The 20,176-nt window shown below is 40.2% G+C and overlaps 1 long non-coding RNA gene across 1 annotated transcript; it reads left to right on the top strand.

Moving 5' to 3' along the window:
• The first annotated feature begins 6,147 nt into the window (after positions 1-6,147).
• Positions 6,148-16,430, top strand: LOC138239240 (uncharacterized). Its single transcript, XR_011189724.1, has 2 exons — positions 6,148-14,621; positions 15,331-16,430. It is a non-coding gene; the product is annotated as an uncharacterized lncRNA (long non-coding RNA).
• The last annotated feature ends 3,746 nt before the right edge of the window (positions 16,431-20,176 follow it).

Raw genomic sequence — 20,176 nt, 5'->3', positions numbered from 1 at the left:
CGAAGCTTAAAATGTTTAGGAAGAAATGGAATACTGGTGTGTATTTTTTTCTTTAAAGTACCAAGACCAGCTATATACTGTATGTTTATGTTCCAAATATTAATATCGTTTATGGCCTTCACACGTGTTACAGTATGCTCATATTCTTTTTATGCTCAGCTACTAAGATTTCCCTTCAGTTGTAAAATTCAATATCTACAACGGGCACAGTAAAGACGTTTACAGTAAGTCTTTCTATGACAGACCAACGGACCACGAGTGCCCCTGTCGGTCAACCAATCACGCACCGCGTCATGATACGCGACACCGCAGCCAATTACCTGAGGTAAGTGTCTGTACCGCTCAGTTTGAATGGCTGCATCTGTATCTGGTTTGGGCCAGTTCTTGATTAATTGTACTTTCTGATCTTGGGGCATGATCAATCCTCTCCCGATCGTATAACCCAGGTAATTGGCCTCCCTAGCCACCAGACAACATTTATTTGGGTTGGCCATTAATCCTGCTGCTCGCAACGCTCCAGTTACTGCTTCCAGGTGTTGTAGATGTTGTTCCCAGGTCGTGCTGTGGATTACAACGTCATCCAAGTAGGCGGCTGCAAAATCCCGATACGGTCTCAGAATTCGGTCCATCAATCTTTGAAATGTTGCGGGAGCGCCATGCAAACCGAAGGGTAGGACCCTATACTGATATAGTCCTTCAGGTGTGGCAAAAGCAGTTTTGGCTTTATCTTCTTTGGCCAGCGGCACTTGCCAATATCCCTTCGTAAGATCAAGGGTGCTGATGTATCGTGCGTTACCTAATCGCTCGATTAGTTCATCTATACGGGGCATGGGGTATGCATCAAACCGCGAGATCTCATTTAACCTTTTGAAATTGTTGCAAAATCGGATAGTTCCATCCGGCTTGGGGATCAGAACTATCGGGCTAGCCCACTCACTATGGGATTCCTCAATTATTCCCATCTCCAGCATTTTACCCACCTCTTCTTTAATCAATTTCCTTTTGATTTCTGGTACTCGATATGGGGGTAGCCTTACCTTTTTCCCCGAGTTCCGTGACAATCTTATGTTGTATAAGGTGGGTTCGACCAGGTGTCCGGGAAAAACATCTTTGTTTTGGGATAGGAATTCTTGTAGTTCCTGTTTTTGTGCCGGAGCCAGGTCTCCCACGGCTACCGCACCCGTTTCTTCTTCCAGAGGGTCTGGGGAAAAGTGGGTGAGCAGCACTTCGGAGCCATGCCAGTTTTTCAGCAAAATGACATGGTAGATTTGATGCTGCCGTCTTCTGTCATGTTGCTTGACCTTATAGTTGACTGGCCCCACCTTTTCCACCACTTCAAAGGTCCCTGCCAGGATGCCAAGAATTTACACTCTGGGGTTGGAACTAGCACCAGTACTCTGTCCCCAATCTGAAATTCCCTCGCAACTGCTCCCCTATTATAAATTTGTTGTTGTTGAGCCTGGGCTTTCTCCAGGTTTTCTTTCACTAAGGGAACAATAACATTTATTCTTTCTCTCATCTGTTCCACATGCTCAATGATAGTTTGTAAAGGGGAAGGTTGATGTTTCCACGATTCTTTGACCACGTCCAATAGGCCCCGTGGTTTCCGAGAGTATAATAATTCAAAGGGGGAAAATCCAGTCCAAGCCTGCGGTACTTCTCGAACCGCAAACATGAGATACGGGAGCAGCTGATCCCAATTTTTCCCATCCTTTTGCATCGTCTTCCTAAGCATGCTTTTCAGGGTCTTATTAAAACGTTCTACTAGACCATCGGTTTGAGGGTGATAAACAGAGGTTCGGATCTGCTGTATACCCAGTAGCATACATAAGTCTAGCATGACTTTCGACATAAAAGGTGTTCCTTGATCAGTTAGGATCTCTTTAGGAATTCCGACTCGAGCGAACAGTTGTACTAGCTCCCTAGCTATGTTTTTGGCGGTGGCAGCTCTCAACGGAATGGCTTCGGTATGGTAGTAGACTATGCTACCAGATACCAATGGTATCTGGTAGCATAGTCTACTATTACTAGAATATATTGGTGACCCTTGGTGGTTCTGATCAGGGGCCCCACCAAATCCATCCCAATCCGTTCGAAGGGGGTTTCAATAATTGGGAGGGGAATCAAAGGGTTCCTATAATAAGGTTGTGGCGCACTTTTCTGACAGTCGGGGCATTCCCGACAGTACTTCTCGATGGCCTTATAGATCCCTGGCCAAAAGAACCTAGAGAGGAGTCTCTCGGATGTCTTCTTTACCCCCAGATGCCCACCCAGGAGGTGGCTATGGGCCAAGTTGAGGAGCTTCAACTGGTAGGGCCGGGGAATAAGGAGTTGTTCCACTTCTTCCTGTCCCTTCTGCTGCACTTGATAAAGGAGATTATTCTTTGTCATAAAATATGGGTAACTCACTGTGTTAGGATCAGTACACCACTCCCCATCAATTTTCCTGACATGTCCCCACGCATGTCTCAAGTTCCCATCTTCTAGTTGGGCCGTCCCAAACTTACCCCGACGTTCTGGGGGTTCCCATTCGGTAGTTCCATATTTCCAAACTCAACTCCAAGTTCAGTTCCGCTTTCTTGTGGGTCCGTCTCATCAGGGTCGTCGGTAGGGGCGTCACCACTGTCTTCCGGCCAGGGGATTGGTCTTGGCCTAGCTGATTGGATCGTGTTCCAAATCTGGAGGAAATGGGGACAGTCTCGTCCCAGTATGACAGGGTATGGCAACTGCCCAACCACTCCTACCGTTGAGTGGTATGTCCCCTGTTCTGTAGAGATGCTCAATTCGACCGTCGGATAGTCTTTGGTGTCCCCGTGAATGCAAGTAATAGGTATTCCCTTTGTTCTCGGAATCTCTAGTTCTCCCGGAAGTATTGTAGGGGTCACCAGGGTCACCGCACTGCCAGAGTCCAATAAGGCCTCGATAGGTTCTCCCTCTATCTCGATTTTCATAAGATGGGGATCCTCACGGGTCGGGACCCCCGCTGTAAGGTAGTTGCATAGGGCTTCATCTCTGGGGTCTACCTGCATGGGTTTGGGCAGGCCGGGGCAATAGCTGGCTAAATGCCCTTCTTCCTGACAATAAAAACTTCGCCGGGTTTCTTCCCATGGCCGGGGCCTTGAGTCAGACTTCCCCCGAAGGGTTTTTTTTTAACTGTATAGGTTCCCGATAATCACTATACTTTATTGGCCGATACTTTATTTCGGTTTCCAGACTCTTGGGGCTCTTCTCTCCTCCCTCCGAAAGTCCCCTTTTCTCTCCCTAATCAGGGCCTCTGTGGCATGGTGTCTGTCCACCCAGTCCACGGCTTGATCTAGGGTCTGGGGATCCCCTTCACTTACTTTCCTTTTCAGGTGCACAGGCAGACTCCTCACGAAATGATCCAACACCACCCTTTCTACCACCTGTCCTGGGTTTAATTCTTCTGGCTGGAGCCATTTCTTTGCCAGATGTACCAGGTCAAACATCTGAGACCTCGTAGGCTTGTTCATCTGGTAGTTCCAATTGTGTAACCGGACTGCTCGTATTGCCATGGTTACCCCTAGTCTTGCCAATATTTCGTTTTTCAGAGTCATAATTCTCTGCATCTTCTTCTTTTAAATCATAATATGCCTTTTGGGCTTCTCCAATTAAATAAGGGGCTACTCTCCCAGCCCATTGCTCTTTGAGCCATGCATTTCGAGCTGCAGTTCTTTCAAAGGTGGTTAAATACGCTTCCACATCATCAAGCTCAGTCATCTTTTCTAGCGTAATTTGTTCTTCCTGAGCGGTGCCTCTCCCCGCTACCGGGGCCTGCCAGATTTCTTCCCTTAACCTGTACAACTCTGCGCGTATTAATTTTTGCTCCTCTATAATTCGTTCGTTGGTTTCTTTTTGGATTTGGTTCGCCTCCAGTTGCGCTTCGATAGCTTCTCGTTGTCCTTTTAATGCTTGGAATTGGGCGAGGGTGGCCTGGGACAACTGCTGTATTAATTCTTCCATAGCTTTTCTTCACATGCGCAAAGTGAAACCCGCACACAAAAAAAAAACTTGCTCTCTTTGATTCTCAAACCCGAGCGGGAGCTGCCCGCATCCTCCACCAATTGTGGTGTCTCCGGGGGATAGTTTATGTAAACGAAGGTAGTACTTACACCACACTTTACTGTCCTCAGATCCGTGGCGTTTCTTCCAATAACTGTCTTCCTAATACAGTCCGTAATCCGTTCCCTTAGTCCTGATCCGTTCCGAGTTCCAAAAGTTCGTACTAAAGCCAATCCGCGATGTATCCTAAACTAGTGTCCGTAATCCAAAATCCATAAGCCTTTCTCCTTGCAGTAGTTCGTTGTTCCTTAGCCCGATCCTTAACATGCACCTCTTTTCCTCCAAAACGCATTCACCTTACCGGCTTCCGCCCTGTTCACTGCCTCCGGGGCACTTATATTCCGGTTCCTGATGCGTCTCAGCTGTGTCTCATTGTTTCTTAAGGTGGACCCCTTCCATCTACTGGTCAGCTGATTCTTTTTGTCCGCCATCTTGCTAAGGTCAATCTCTAGCATTTTCAGTGTTTCGTTTTGGAAATACCTGTTAGAGATGACCCTTCCCCGTGTCCTCTTACACAATGTACAGTATTACCTATTATACTGTAATTCGAAAGTGCTGTTTTGATAATTTTGTATGTAGGCCAAGAATAATAACTCATTTCATTACAGGTCTGAGGCCAACATGGTTTGGATTTTCTGTAATAAATCAATTTCTTAATTACTATAGGGTTTCTATTTTATAAAAAATAGTTTTAATTTGATAGTTAATTTAACAGACAACTATTATCTGAATGAGGTGCACAATTAAACTACTCTGCATATACACATGACATTATGTATTCATGGCAGGCACATTTATAACAGATTTACCCATCAGTCCATTTTCTTACTGCTCTTTCCAATACAGGGTCATGGGGGAGCTGGAGTCCATCCCAGCAAGCAACAGACACATGGCAGGATACACCCTGGATGGGACACCAGTCCATCACAGGACACACAGGTACAAACGTGCACATATTCAGACTAGGACCAATATATTCAAAAGCCAAATAACCTACTAGTGTGTCTTTGGACTTTGGAGGGAAACTGGTCCACCTGGAAGAAACTCATTCGAACCCGGGATAGAACATACAAACTCCATGCAGATAGCACCTCATGTTTGGAATTGAAGCCAGCTCCCCAACACTGCAAGGTAACAATGCTAATCACTGCTCCATTGCACTGTCCACAGGATATTATTCTGTTAAAAAAGGAAAGTATGACATGTGCAATATTTAAATAATTTGTTTTGTACTGTATTGCAAAGGTTTTTGACATTTTGAAGTTGTGACAAGCCCCATATAACTTGGACAGTCACAGGGATTTGTGTACAAAACCTTACAGTGGCAACTGAAGAAATGAGCAGGAGGATTTATTGAAAAGTGTTATGTCACACATAGTGTCTCTTTGGGTTTATGACGCTGATGGGCTTTTGTTTGGCGGTTACTGCTTTACGGCACTTAGGTGCCTTGGCAGGTTTTTGCCATTCTGTGTCAATTCTGTGTCACCCCATGACGGTATTTCCAACTATAAGATGCTGTTTGGCAGCCTCTGGTTTGGTGTTACTACAGTTAGTTCATAAACTAGGCTGCCACAGCATTGTTTTATTCAACAAGATTCCTTTGTAGGTAGTCCTATGGCAATTGTCTACTGAAATGCTAATGTAATAGTTTTGCTTAGGCTTTACAGATGTGTAGAAAGGGACAAAGTACGTTATTAACGAGGAACAGCAAACAATATAAATTAGATTTGATTGGTAGATGCAATGGATAAGCCAATGTAACACTTATTATTGGCTGCTAAGATATGGTGTATTTGGAACTGTTAATCTCATGTTAATAACTCAAGATAATTCAAAGTTTTGCTTTGTTTCTTTTCACCCAAACTAAACTGTATATTTTTTTTTAATATTTGTAGAAAACACATTGAGTCTTTGAGTGATTTCTCTCATATTCATAACAAAATTATATATATTATTTATAAGTTATATATATATAGTAAATTCTAATATATAATACCTTTGCACAGCAGTGTAATGTTCACTCAACTATCACCATTAGATTACCTTTTATTATAACTTTATTTATGACTCATTTTATATATTCAGTCAACTCTGATGGGCTACTGTACCACTTGAAAAAGAGTGAAATAATCATTACCTGGTTTACTGAAAGTGAGATAATTATTTTGTGTAGGTATCATGTGAACATCAGTGATATACAGTACCTAGCTTTCTATTTGACGTTATACCAGTTTCTAAATTATTTTTGGACTATCATTTAGGAACAAGCTCTAGAATTTTCTGCTCAGTTTTAGCAAAGCACTGATACACCCCTTATTAAAGTACCTAGCAATTTGTTGGCTGTTGTTTCTGGTTTATCAATGTTCCCATTCTATTAGAATTGAGTGAGGTGTGGAGTGAGGAACAACATCAGTGTACTAGACTGACTGAAAAAAATACCATCAATACTATAGGCATTTCTGATACTCTCCTTCAGTGGTTTATATTATATATTGGATGAGAAACCCTGAACTGATCCTTGGCTTGATCATTTGCCCAATCTAATGCTAATTCTGGCCTATCTTACTCTATACTGCTGAATTTCCTATCTAAAACTAAAGAGGAAAAGCAATAGAAATAATTGCTACTTACCTATGATACAACGGAGGTGATGTTAAATAGTTTTCTACTGTACAACAATTATTTAAATTGGACAATTCTAGTCTCATTACCCATGGATCAATAATGAGCTCTCCAATGTCTTTTTTTAACATATGATGAGGAATTGTAGGCAGGATATTGTTCTTTTTCAATTAAATGTCCTTTAAGACTCCCGTTTAAAATGTTACAGGTGTCTTTATACTGTCTACGCAATACTACCCATTTAAGACCATTAATTTCCTTAACTGATGCTGAAAAGTTTATTTGTACTTTGAATTCAACAAGAACACAGTTTAACCTGTTTATGTATGACGATCCCCTGAGACAAGGAATCATTGTTGTTCTTTTTAATTAAAAAGAAGCACAATATTCTAAATAAGGTTGTAGCAGCCATGATTATTAAAAAACCATATAATTAAATGTTGCTACGGATTTTCAATCAGGCCCCTCTCTGTAGTCTGAGTGACAGAATAGCCTATTGGTCCTTGCATGCTGGAATGAGATGAGCTTGTTTGTTAACTAGCACCTCTCATGACATTGACTTGACACAACCCACAACAATGTTTCCCATGATGGATACCCACTCCTGGCAGACAGCCATAGGCACATGTGGACAATGGTATTAAAGTCCCAGAGAGCTGTCAATCATCTAAAAATGACCAACCAATCAGGGTCTGGCAGGTCATGGAGACCCACTCCACCTGATGACCTCTTGGCCAATCACCAACTGTGTATTCAATATATACTATATATTCCCCAGTTAATTTGGTGGGGTAACAACAACACCACATGACTTAAACTTTTGCACTGTTAGGAGAAACCCTGTATTCTGCTCAAGGTCCTTATCTTGTTTCCATTCCTCTGAACCTCTAGAGTTACTTGACAGTGCTCTTTTATATACCCTCGACACCTTTGCTCCTTTAAAAACTCGAACAATCTCCTTCTCTCACCCTGCCCCCTGGTACAATGACCATCTGCAATCCATGAAGGAAGCCTCTCGCAAACTTGAACGTAGGTGGTGTCTTTCTGGCCTAAATGTACATTATCAGGCTTGGAGAGATTACTTATCTGAATATAAGGTTACTATAGAGTCTGCTAGATCCACCTACTTCTCTCATCATTGAAAATCACCAAAACAACCCAAGACATCTTTTCTCCACCATCAACAGACTGCCCAAGCCAAACTGCCCCACCACATTACCTGCCTCATCATAACTTTGCAACACATTCTTAGATTTCTTTAGTTCTAAGATTGACAACATCCGGCATCACATTCTTCCCACTACCCATATCATTTCCGCACCTCCTCCCTCCTCATCCAACTTCTCTGGTTCCCTTCTCTCCAGCTTCTGTCTTCTTGACTCAGCATCCCTCAATAAACTAGTTACACGCATGAAACCCACCACTTCTATTTTAGATCCCATTCCCACCACTTTATTTCAGTCCTGTTTCTCTTCTCTCTGTCCCATTGTCCTCAATATTATACATGAATCCATGAGCACTGGCATTGTACCATTGTGCTCAAAACTGCTGCCATTACCCCCGTGCCAAAAAAGTCTAACATGGCTCTCGACAATCTTAACAATTTTCGCCCCATCTCCAACTTACCCTTTCTTGCTAAAATTCTAGAACGTGCTGTCACACTTCAGTTACATAACCACCTCATGACAAACATCCTTTTTGCACCCCTCCAATCTGGCTTCCGTCAACTTCACAGCACAGAAACTGCCCTGGTCAAAGTCACTAATGATCTCCTAATAGGTTCTGATTCTGGCTCTGTTTCTATACTCATCCTTCTTGATCTCAGTGCTGCTTTTGACACTGTTGACCATAACATCCTCCTTTCTCGTCTTGAGACTGTGTTTGGAGTTTCTGACACTGCTCTCAAATGGTTCAAATCTTACCTCACTGATCGCTGTCACTTTGTCTCTCTTAATGGGTACAGGTCTGAAATTGGTCTTGTTAAGTCTGGTGTTCCTCAGGGCTCAATACTGGACCCCTTGCTCTTCAGCATTTACATGTTCCCACTTGGTCATCTTTTAAGATCACATGGCCTCAGCTTTCATTTTTATGCTGATGATACTCAAATATACATCCATACCAAACCTGACACTGATGTGGCTGTCTCTATTCTATCTAATTGCATCTCTGACATAAAAATTTGGATGACTCAAAACTTCCTTCATCTTAACTGTGACAAGACTGAAGTCATCCTCATTGGCACCCCCATCAGGTTCGGAAAGCCAGTCCTGTAACCCTATCTGTAGATGGTTCTGTGCTTGAGCTTTTTTGCAGTGCTAACCTATTGTTTTCATACCAAAACTTGCAATCTTTGATGCTGATAACATTTTTCACACTTATGCATAAAGGAAAACATTTTGGACATGATCGCAGTTAAGAAAGAAAAGTTATGTTCATTAATTTCAGCCCTTCTAGACAGATGGATTTATTTAACATAAAGTCTGTTGTTTGTACTCTTGAGTGCATGGATATAAACAATGTGACAAATTTGCAATTCTTGCAAGAAAATGTGATTCAGATGAAGAACTGTGCAGCCTAAAACCCATCCATAGCACAAGTACAGGGAAAAATATAGCTTAGACATTTTTTTATTTTGAGAAAAGTGGAACATCAAATATTTTCTGTGATGACTGACAGTGCCCCTGCTAAGGTCAGAAAACCAGAAGTGATACGTAAAGATTATTGCATCACACTGGCCATTCCACAGTAAATGTTAATTGCATTATTCATCAGGAAAGTCTTTGTACTTAATAGTGAAAATTGTAAACCTTCTTGTTTCTCAATCTTGCCTTGAAACACAGGCAGTTTCAAACAGTGCTTCGAGCCTGAGACTGAAGAACTCAGCAAGGGGAAAATTATTATTATATTTTAATATTACATTTTTATTAATCCAAGTAAGGCTATTTTTAACAAGTGCTTGGCATACCCCTTCTCATTGGCTGCCAACCCCACATTTAGTGCAATCAATTGTCCCTGTTGTTATTTCAAAGAATTCTTTGTTCAAACAAGACCTTCTCTTTTTAAATTTAAGTCCATTGCCATCTTCAGCAACAGGAAATGAGATTGCAACCAGGGATCTTACAAACTTAATTAGAATTCAGGAATGATGGGAGGATGGTGTGGTGGCATAGTGTTTAACATTGCTTCTTTGCTGCACTTATGTACCTGGCCTGCATAGAGTTTGTATTTTTTTCCTGTATTTGCATGAAACACAGGGAACAAATCTCTGGGTACTCCTCTGGGTGTTCCGCTTTCCTCCCACAGTCCAAAAAAAGACCACAGTGACAGAATTCAGAGATATATAGGTACAATATTTAGCCTTTGAGTGTACTGCCACCAGGTGGCGCTGCAAATCTGTCATGTGCAAAATAAGTAAGAGACTACAGAAATTCCTTTCTACTTAATCTTTTTTTAACCAAAAGTCCACATTTAATTATTCTACAAGATGATTATATCCTTTGCTTCCCAAGATATGAAATCACACAGTATGTTATTTCTGCTTAACTATGTCACTATGTGATGTGTTAATTATGCAGAATTCATCTTCCCTGCAGTTTTTTTTTATGTAGAAATTATTTACTCCAACTAAGATATAACTTTTCAAAAACAATACACTGTCACTTTGGCAATTTATGCAAGCCAAGAGAATATTCAAGTGGGCCTGTGGAAAAAGCCTAACAGTCCTTATTAACACTGTTAATAACAGTAAAACAGAATGTGGAATGGAATACATTATTATTCGTATCCTGTAATGCTGTTATTAAGCATGATAAATACTCAACACATGTATATAATCTTGCAAGAGATAACAAAGTTTATTTAGATGCAGCATGAAAGAATGAAGCTAACAATGGTCAAAAAATAATTATTAACACTCCAACTAGCAGTATAAATAATACATTCATGTCAGCAAAAATGCACAGAATAAGCTGATTTTATCAATACTTAACTGAACATTTTATGTTTTATTTCTGGTAGAAAAATAGGTCCAAGCACACAAAACCCCCTGACATTCATATACCCAAAAGTTTTCACTGTTTTTGACATTTTATTTTGCAGCAAATAACTGAAGAAAGCCTGATTATTTTGACACAACTTATGCAGAAAATAGAAAAAAGATGCTGCATATATTAATACATGTTGTAAGATTTCTATTCATATATATATGTTTACAGTGTCTTGCTAGAGTATTTAGACCCTTACACTGTTTTGTTGCTTTAAAGTTTTCAATCATGAATCATAGCTGCCATAACACCCTGCAGCTTACAACTAGCAACCACTGAAGCTACTGTAACTAGGTCTGCACCTGGTCAGTACCTCCTGGGAAAAACTAAAGTTGCTACTGGAAGAGGTATTAGTAGGGCTGTCCTTCCGATGAAATGTAAAACTGAGGTCCTGACCTTCCACGGTCATTAAAAACCTCAGCGACATGTCTTGAAAAGAGTAGGGATGTTACCCCAGCATCCTGGCCAAATTTCCCACCTGGCTTTTATGAATCATGGCCCCCTAAAGATCTCTATCTATGAATTGGCTTCATTACTTTGTTCTTCTCTTCATTACTCTGTTCTCCTCCTCACTGATAGCTGATGTGTGGTGAGTGTACTGGTGCACTCTGGCTGCCATTGCATCATCCAGGTGGGAGCTGCACATTGGTGGTGGTGGAGGAGAGTCCTCATTACCTGTAAAGTGCTTTGAGTGGAGTGGAGTGGAGAAAATATTAAAACACCGGAGCCTGATTGTTTAAGACATAGGGTGCACAAATTGTGTTCTTATCATCTTAATGGTGTTCTTACTCAGCTATTTCAGAGTCTGATTAATGCCCGCATTGTCCCAAACTTATGGAAAACATTAACAGTAATGTGCCTAAAATTTCAGGATGAACAAATTTTAAAGACCAGTTGCACTCACTCCAATTTTGGCCAAGAGCATGGAAAGGATGGGTAGCAACCACGTTACATCCACTGCAAGGGACAAACTCAATGAATTGTAATTTTCCTATAAGGCAAATAGACGGACTGTGGATGCAACTCTCAATCTAGTTGATGAGTTAGCAAGGCACCTACAACAGCCAAAGACATTTGCAAGCATTATTTTTATTGATTTTAGCTCAGCTTTTAACACTATGCAAACTGTCATTCTTTTGTAAAGATTTCTTATGTTTAACATGAATTGTGTTTTTTTCTTTGTTATGGATTATCCACTATGGTCTTGTTAAATGGAGTATATTCAGACATATTGGTTTTAAGTACAGAGGCAAGTCAGGGCTGTGTATTGCCCCAGGTGATTCTTTCAGTTTCTACAAATGAGATGACTGTTTGTAGTGCTAATGTTGAACTGATCAAATATGCTGATGATATGGATCTTGTTGGCCTTCTGCTTAAAAGATAATCCTACATATAATGATGCATACTTTGACTAGGTGAATGTATTTCAAAATTGGTGCCAGACAAGTAATTTGGAAAAGGCATTTACTCTTAATGGACATTGTGAGTATATCATTAAGAACGCCAATCAGTGCTTGTTTTTAATTAGCTATTTAATTAAATACTTGTACCAGGTATTTGTATTATGATTAATTTGATTCATTATGATTCATTTTATCTGTGAATGTACTGTATGCTTTTAATGCCTGATGTGTTGTTTTTCTTTTATGTTTGTTGATGAATTGTATGTTGTGTATTTAAATTAATTGTATGATTTGTAATGGGGGAAAGTTAAGAAAAAAATCCACTTTTAGTGGACAGTTATTACAATCTGATCTGATCCAATTCAATCCAAAGTGAGCAACCAGTATAAAACACAGTCCAAAGCTACAGTCGAAAAACAAACAAGGGTTGTAGCCAGGGACACATGAAATCAAAGTACCAAAGGACATCTACAGTATAAACAAAGTCATAGAAAGCAAGTAAAAGTTGAGAAAGCAATCTGGAGGGAAGTCCAAGAAATTAAGTAATGTGATGCATGTCAAGAAACAAGGTAAATTCATAGAACATGCCAACACTAGGATAGAATCACTAAGACTGAGTGCTAGTGTATTGCATGAGTACCCAAATACCCAAATGTTAAATTTAAGAGGACACAAATGGGATTGATCTTTCTTTCTGATCAGGTTCTCACAGCAACCTGTTGTTAGATAGGTCTGACATTACTGTAGTGCTTCTAGTGCATTTTGCTTTACTTTAGCAAGAGCATATATGGCATCATGTTATGAGGTTAATGATTTTTACTGTGGAAGTCTGAAATAATCTATGCAGTCATATTTTAAAAGATGACACCCAGAGCCAGATATGCCAGCAGCCATATCACCCTGCAACTCACAACTGGCAACCCACTAAAGTTAAGCAGGTATGAGCCTGGTCAGTACCTGAATGGGATACCTCTTGGGAAAGACCTAAGGTTGCTGCTGGAAGAGGTGTTAGTTGGGCCAGCAGGGGGCACTCACACTGCGGCCTATGTGGGTCCTAAAGCCCCAGTATAGTGACAACGACACTACACTGTAAAAAGGTGCCGTCCTTTGGATGAGACGTAAAACCGAGGTCCTGATTCTCTGTGCTCATTAAAAATCCCAGGGTGTTTCTCGAAAAGAGTAGGGGTGTTATCCCTGCGTCCTGGCCAAGTTTTCTATTGGTCCTTACCAATCATTGCTTCCTAATAATCCCTATCAATGAATTGGCTTTATTACTCTGCTCTCCTCCCCACTGATAGCTGATGTGTGACTGACGTCGCATCATCCAGGCAGATGATGCACATTGGTGGTGCTGGAGGGGAGTCCCCATTACCTGTAAAGTGCTTTGAGTGGAGTGTCCAGAAAAATGCTATATGAGTGTAAGCAATTATTATTATTATTATTATTACGTCTTTCCAGAGGCTAAATTAAATACATGTGTTATCTTTCTTATATTACTTTTAAATCCCAACTGCTTGAAATTATAATTGCTACCACCTTATTTCGTTTAGGTTTATTCTCAGACAATGTCAGCTGATATTAGATATTTTGGTTTATATCAGAATTATTGCTTAAATATAATGCATTTCCAAGACACTAAATCATTGCAACTTTAGAACCACCTTACTCTGTTGTATGTTTACACATTCTACTTTTAATGGTAGATCCTTATACACACTGACTGATTAACATATATGTACATCACATTCCATTAGCATAATTGGTGGTCCTTGCTAACATCTTTTAAAAGGAACAAAACATTTCACTCTAATACTGTAGCCAAAAAATGCATAAAGTATTGTATATTATTGTGGTCAGGGAAGAATGCCAAGAAGGACCAAATAACATCCTGATTTTTCCAGTAGTGTTGTGGATTTCATATATACTGTAGTTAAAATGCTGTTATTCAAATTCCCACTGGCTGATGTCTGTGTTCGTCCATAATAATGAAAACATTTTCCAAAAAAACATTGCCTCCTGTCTAAAGTTTACCAACAGTGCTTTCCACAAAGCTACTGGAATGGTTTGGGGCAGCTTTTCCACCTCAGGGCCTGGACAGCTTGCAATCATTGACAGAACACTGAATTCCAAATTGTATCAGCAAATTCTATAACAGAATGTCAGGGTATCCATCTGTGATCTATGATTCAAGGAAGAGAGGGTGTTTGTTGAGATGTGGGGGTCCCTTGATAATATGCTATGGTAAAGTTTACCTTGATTTGATCTAAGTACTATAAATTGTGGGTTAATGATTGTCAATGAGCAGTACAGAAAAACACAATGTAAAATCACATTAAAAGAAGAGGAGAAACAAGAAAGAAAGAAGAACAAGAAGAGGAGTACAAGGATAGAGAGAAGAGAGGAGCTGGAACTTGAAGCTTGCGCCAAGCGAGAGTCCCTACTTCGTGCTCATCCAAACAGAACCTTACTAGAGGTACAGTAAGTATTTGAAGCTTGTTAGAAAGACCTTGCTATTCTGTGTTTTTAGGGAGCTTGGGTTTCCTGGGTTAAAGATACCTTGGTTAGAAACATCTTTCCTGCTTAAGGTGCATTTTTAAAATAGTTAGATAGGTTCCCATTTGTTTTGTGGCACCTGGGGTACAGAGAAAAATTTAACTGCAGGTTGTATCTCATTATTTAGAAAGAACGTTATGTTTTATTTGGCCTCTATAGGCATTAATTAAGAGTCTCACTTAGTAGAAGTCTGGGTGTGTTTGTGGTTGATTAGAATGTTAGGCCTCTGAAATGCCTTGTACGTGTAGCGGCCAGGTTAATTAAAATAGAGGAATTAAATTTTCTGCTCCCTTGCCAGTCTCTCTCTCTTTCATCTCAGTGGTGCAAAAGCAGAGAGGCCATTCCATTTGGTTCACAATTAAGGTGTTTTTCTAGCTGATAGAATGTCCTGATAAGGAACAGCTCCCCAAATGCTGAGATTCTCAAGCAACCTAACAAATGGTTATCTGGTGTCTTAAAGTCTGGGATTCCAAGGGAGAGTCTTATTCAAAGTTGGTTTACAACTCTAAGGTCAGAGGGCATGGGTACTCATCATCAGCCAATCAGGAACTGGTAGGGCAGGTTAACCCCACGTGGGTCTCTGATGCCCATGAAACTTTCAACCAATGAACGACCTGCTTTTCCTCCAGGTAAAAACAGGCAACATAGAGCGCCTGCAGAACAGTTTGGAAGGGTAGAACAGTTCCCAAGGGAACATAGGTCCCGATTGCAGGACATTCTCGCAACGCGCCTGCTGGACATTCAGCCTCAGGGCTCCTCTGGAACATCCTCAGACTCAGTCTGGACCACCACGTAACAGCCAGAGTGTCCAAGTGCAGGACTTTCTTTTGTTCTAAGAGTCGAGGATGGAGGTTGCCAGCGCGTAACCAAAGGATCCACCCGAGGTTAGCATCTGCAGCAAGCCTCGTGAACAGGTCAGAACTGTGGACAGCTGAATCAGAATTCAGGACTAGCGCTTCTTCAGGAATGAACCGGTCTTCTTCCTGACCTGCTGGGACCCGCAGTCACTTTTATCCTGTGCACAAACTCTTGCTAGTTTCAGCCAACACTAACTAGCTGGTTTTCAGAGAGCATCAGCAGCGCATCGCAGGAATCTCTTCAACCATGTTGCAAGCAGCAACAACACTGCCTGGTGTAGTGGAGCTAGTGTGGTGACGTCAGCGCCCTCACTGCGCGTACCATGATCCTCAGCTGTCTGGGCTGAGGGAGGTCTCCTTTAGCTCACACGGTTGGAGCCCTGTTGTGTTACGCCAGAGACACGGGTTTGCACCCCAGGTGTGGGTTACGGAAGGGGTGGCGGGGGGCACGACCCCACGCGGAACCGTGAATATCACACAGGCACTGAGCCAGAGAGTGCCAATTGGACAGCAACCAGCCTGGCACTGCTTCTTTGTGACTGCAGGAGATCTGAATCCCCAGAGATTGGATGAGTATTCAACATTCTGCATTACCACTCGAGAATTCCATTGTTACCTCAACCTGAGTTGATATCAATGTAATTTCTATGAGTGATATACTTGCTTTTGAGTATCTAGTATAGAAGTTGTAACCAAGTTCATTTACGAAACGGTCTAAATGAATGATATACTGAACGTATGTCTATCTTGGTATTTGTTACTCTTCGTGATTGAATATATACCTTTTGGTATTCTGCTAACTCTCACGATAAGATCTGTTATGTTTATATGCACATTTTATGTATTAATAAATGTATTCTCTTGTATTAGTACCCGTGTGTGAGCGTTGTTTGAGTTATCCCGCAAGGTTGGATTCTAATACCATCAAAAGAATCATTTTGTGACTTACTGCTACAATTAAGAATTGTCCCAGTAAATGCACAACCCCTACATTACTGGTGCCTCGTAAGAGGGTACTACATATGTAAATACTGTACATAATGTAACGTATTATTATGTTGTGTTGTGTGTAGTGTAGTTTGTGTCTTGCTGTGCCAGAGAATAAAGAATTCATGTGCCTCTAATTAAAACAACCGTTCAGGTATATTCTGGAGAAATCATTTACTGTACAAGTTTGGGGTTATGAATAATTATTTTACTTATTGACATATTTGCTCAGTGAATTCCTGATTTTCACCTTTATCATAACCGCCCATTTGTATAAATATCAAGAGAAATTCAATTGAACAGGTCATGCTGTAATATTAGTAGTTATATTTTAACTGACCATCATGTTTTTAAGCATAAACACTTAATTCTAATAATATGACTTGCTTCTATAGTGTATACACACCATTTGAAGTAGAAACAATAAGGATTGTTTTCAAGTCTCTGAAATCCTTCACTAGTGGTAAAACAAGCCTTACCTGGGTGGCTATAATTGTTAAATCCTATAAAGTTGTTTTAAAAATATAGCCTGTTGGTAGGTCTTTATTTATTCATCTCTCATCTATTGCACAGGTGAGACAGCTCATAAATAAGGCAGAGTTTCAAGAGATTGAGTGAACTCGATCAACTGCAAGAGAGACACTATACCAAGAAACTTTTAAAGGAGCATCTCCTAAATGTTTGCAGTGACACATTGTAGGGAAATGTTATAAATTGTTACAGCATGCCGTCATAAATCCTCAAAGACAGGTCATTAGTACAGCAATGAAGGTCACAAAATGTAAGAGATATAAAAAGCTGGAAGAATTTGTTTGACCTAGGATTACTAGTCACCTGGTGAGTGGTTGATCCTTTCTTTTCTTATAGGAATTAATATTTTTTCATATTCATATTCATATTCATATTTTATTTTGCTTCCAAATATCTCTTCTCTTGTCATCTATTCATGATGTTAGAAAATCTGTCTTTTTCAGAGATCAAATGCAATGCTATATGACCTTGTATTTATTTATATTTTAACTAAAGACACAGGATGATGCTTCAATTCTGCTCTACTCCTGACTTACTTCCTGAAACTGTTGTTTATAAGCTGTATATTACTATGAAAGGCTTATTTTTTTAACTTAGACATTACATAGAAAAATGAATTCTTAGGACTAGGTTGAATTAAATAAATGAAAACAATTTCCCAAAGGTCTTCCGCTGCCACATGTTTCAGAGAGCAATCCCTTGGGTTTGAGGGGAGCCTTTCTACTTGAGGGGATGCATTTATGAGAAGGAATTCTTTCATATGAATTCAAATATTGTTATTTTTTCTTTGTTACTATGTAAACAACCCTTTCTTGCAACTGTCTCCTGTTCCTTTTGGATTCTGATTACAAAATATTTTGCCAGGATGCTTTACTGTCTATGCAGACTTTATAAATACATACTGTAAATGAATTGATCAATCATTATCACACAGGATTTATTACATCTGGTTGGCAACAGATAATGCTCGTTGTCTTCTTTACATGATATATGTCGCCATGGACAGCAAATCTGCATCTGCTATAGTGTCACTCTATGCTGAGAAATGTTTTTATTGTTAGAAATGAGATTATCTCTGGTTGAATCACATAGGGTAAGGACCAGAATACATTAGAATGATTACATTATCTTCAGATCCTTCTGGGATGGTGCTCACAGGCTTTTCCTAGCAATTTAACATATCCAAAGTCATATATCAGAACTGTTCTCTGCATCTGCTGATGTTGAGGAACAAGTAATAGGTTTTTCCATGTTGTAAAGAGAAGAGTGTGTCTGTTTATGACCTGCCATGGACTGGTGTCCTGTCCAGGGTATATTCTGCCTGGCATCCTTTGCTTGCAGGAATAGCCTGTGGCTGCTGTGCAGCCCTGTAGTGGATGATGAGGTTAGAAAATGGATGGATGATTGTCCTATGTAAGTATTAACAAGCTCAAACACTTTAAAATTTCTGAAGTGAAAATCTTCCCATCTCTACATGTACATTTTAACAACTTTTATTTAGAAAAATCTATTCATGCTTGCATTTCCACAAATATCAATGTTCTACCGTGAATTAACTTTTACAGTCTAGTGCTCCCACCTCTTTCCCGTAAGAGATGAGACAGTGTTGCAACTAGAGAAAAATCTACTTTTCTCAGACAGACTACTGGACTTCTCTTTCTCCTGTATTTCTCTGTGACAATGCAAATTTCATTTTGGCCCTATTACTTCCTATTTTATCACATTATGACTGCCAGTGGAAATGCACTAAAATTGAATCAAAGTTTAATTCGCGCTCACACATTTTTTCAGAATGTTGCCCTTTTATCTGTTGGCTGCCCCTTCATTTTCCTTTTGTGGTCTAATAGGAATTTCTTTTAGATGTTATAAAAGAAAGCTACCTTTGTATATTAAAATCATGCTATAATTTATGAGGCAATTAATTTCTGTCTAGGCTTTACTCTGCATTACATGCTTACAGTGTCTGCTGGAGCACACAGCTCCCATCTCACTTTATTTACAGTATTCTGAATGTAAGAGGCAGAACAGTAGGACAAACATTCCCTATATTATATGTTAAGGAAATCATACAAAGCACTCATTAGTGTTGTCTGGAAATGGTCAATTCCTCTCCAAACTACTACTACTACTACTACTACTAAACTTTATTTTATATAGCTCCTATAAAGGTGGCTTTACAGAATGACAACAACAATAAATAAAAATAATACACAAGACAAAACACAATTACAATATGTAGAGGAGACCGTGGATGGTGGTATTAAGAAAAGCAGAAGGGTGAAGAATGGAACCAGTTAAGTAAAGGCTTTTCTAAAGAAGAGGGTTTTGAGTCTGGATTTGAAGGAGTTTAGAGAAGGTGACTATCTGATATCCTTGGGGAGAGAGTTCCAGAGCTTGGGGGCATAATAGGAGAAGGCCCTGTCACCCATACAATGTAGATGGGCTTGGGGGACAGTAAGATAGCAAAATTAGAAGAGTGAAGGTTGCAAGGTGGGGAGTAGGGCCATAATAGTTCAGACAGGTACTGAGGTGCCAAGCCATGCAGAGCCTTATAGGTGAGCATGGGGATTTTAAAGTCTACACGGAATTTGACCAGAAGCCAGTGCAAGGACTCCAGGATAGGAATTGTTTTGGTGATTTTCAATGATGCGAGAGAAGTAGGTGGATCTAGCAGACTCTATAGTAACCATATATTCAGACAAGTAATCTCTCCAGGCCTGATAATGTACATTTAGGCCAGAAAGACGCCAAGTTTGTGAGAGGCTGCCTTCATGGATCACAGATGATCGTACCAGGGAGCAGGGTGAGAGAAGGAGATGGTTCGAGTTTTTAATGGAGCAAAGGTGTCAAGGGTAGATAAAAGAGCACGTTAAGTAATTGGATTTTGTCCTCGAGAGGGTCAGAGGAAGAGAAACAAGATAAGGAGGACAGAACAGAATTTGCAAACCTTGGTGATTAATTGATTGCTAGTTGAGGAAATTTACAGAGCGTGGGGGGGAGTGTTAGAAACAGGTAAATCCAGATTGAAAAGAATAGCTAAGTGGTCAGAGAGGCCTAGATCAAGGGGAGAGCAGTGGGAGACAAAAGAGTCATTTGCAAT

The sequence above is a fragment of the Lepisosteus oculatus genome, chromosome 1, assembly GCF_040954835.1.
Source record: "Lepisosteus oculatus isolate fLepOcu1 chromosome 1, fLepOcu1.hap2, whole genome shotgun sequence".
Lineage (NCBI taxonomy): Eukaryota > Metazoa > Chordata > Actinopteri > Semionotiformes > Lepisosteidae > Lepisosteus > Lepisosteus oculatus.
Note: the sequence above shows the minus strand (reverse complement) of the source record. Positions and strands in the feature narration are given on the sequence as shown.